Source organism: Chrysochloris asiatica, unplaced genomic scaffold (genome assembly GCF_000296735.1).
Source record: "Chrysochloris asiatica unplaced genomic scaffold, ChrAsi1.0 scaffold00027, whole genome shotgun sequence".
NCBI lineage: Eukaryota > Metazoa > Chordata > Mammalia > Afrosoricida > Chrysochloridae > Chrysochloris > Chrysochloris asiatica.
In genome coordinates, this window is record NW_006408545.1 from 26,180,229 (window position 1) to 26,182,030 (window position 1,802).

The following is a 1,802-nucleotide window of genomic DNA, read 5'->3' on the forward strand; positions in this document are numbered from 1 at the left end:
ACGTCATAGTTTGGTTCTCATGGACTTGTTTGAATTTTTTCCAGCTTCAACCTGATCTTGTATATGAGCAATTGATGATCTGTTCCACAGTCTGCCTAAGAACTTACTTTGCTTGATGATATTGAGCTTCTCCATTGTCTCTTCCAACAGTTGTAGTCAATTGGATTTTTGTGTATTTCATAATGTTTCTGAGAGTTGTGGTAGCTTTGAATGGATATTTCAGTAGCAGTCCAATATTTACCTTCCAGTGCCATATCAGTTGTATATGTTGTTTTTATTTAGTGCCATCATGTCAATTATGAATCAGAGCAACCCTGTATAGGGTTTCTGAAGGGTGGCCAGTAAGTTTGTTCCTCCAGCTTTGTGGTTCAAACTGGCAGTTCAAATACACCAGATACTCATTGGAAACCCTAGGCAAGGTTGCTGTGGGTGGGAACTGACTTGACAGTACTTAACAACTACAACAATAACAAAAGCCCATGGCATTAGAAGTGATGATCCCTTCATGATTTGTGATATTATTGATTTGTCTCTTCTCTATTTTTTTCTAGATTATTTGGTTTGAGGTTTATTAATATTGTTATTTCTTCAGAGCCAGATCTTAGTTTTGTGGATTTCCTTTAATGTTTTCCTGATTTTAATATCATTGATTTCTGTACTCGTTTTAAAGTTGTTCAGCTTCTTTTAGACTTAAATTTAATTTCTTTATATAATATCTTAAGGTGAAAGTTTAAGTTATTGATAATTGAACGCTACTCTTTTCTAACATTTGAATCTAATGGCACACATTTGCTTTTAAGCACTGCTATTGCTGCAGCTCACAAATTTGAAGGAATCAGTAATCATTTTCATTTATTTCAAATATATTTCATCGGCAGACTTATTCTTTGGTCACATGTTATTATTATTATTTTAATTTTTTTATTTACAGTCTGCTTTCCCCCATACCTCCTTGGTCTTTCTTTCTTCTAGCCCTTCTGGGCTGGTCTGCTTGTCTTTTCAATTGGGAATGACCCACCCCCTGGATGCTTTTTGAAGGTTCTGAAGGTTCTGAGTATGGCTCAAGCTTATGAGTAAATCTACATACTCTATACAGACTTACTACAAAAAAAGCTTATTTATTCTGGGCAAATTCTAATGACATTTTCAGTTTATCCAATCAAGTATAGGCTGAAAAGTCTCTGTAATCATGATACCCATATTCATTCCTATCACACATGTGCATAGAGCCTTGGGCCTCTGGCTAGCAGAGTGGATCATGTAGGCCTTGGTCTACTATCAGTAATCTTGCTTAACCAAAATGACTTTTGACTTAGTGATCCCAGTGGCAGCTTTCCTCTCCTCCTTTGCAGCATAACATTTCTTACATTCCTTTTTCTTTTTTTTTTTTTAATAAATGTTTTATTGTGAATTGTGTGATAATCTACATGGGAGAACAATAGTTTTACATTCATTCTGTCATCTATCATTTCATTGGCATAGTTACCATCCCGTCCATGCATCCTCACCCAACCAAAGGGTGTACCCTGTAAGCCTGCACACACCCACCACCCCAGCACCCAACCCCTGGTCCACATGTTATTTTTAAGTGTGTTATATTTAAAAAAAAAAAAAGAAAGGGTATTTCCCCGACATCATTCGGTTGGTGTTTTGTCTGACTTTTGAGTTTTTGAAGGTGGCCTAAGAAAATGTTTTGTATGATTGATGTTCTTTTAAATTTGTTAACGTGTGATTTATGGCTCAGATTGTGGCATATGTGGTGAAAGTTCCATGAAACTTTGAGAAGAATACATGTTTGTTTG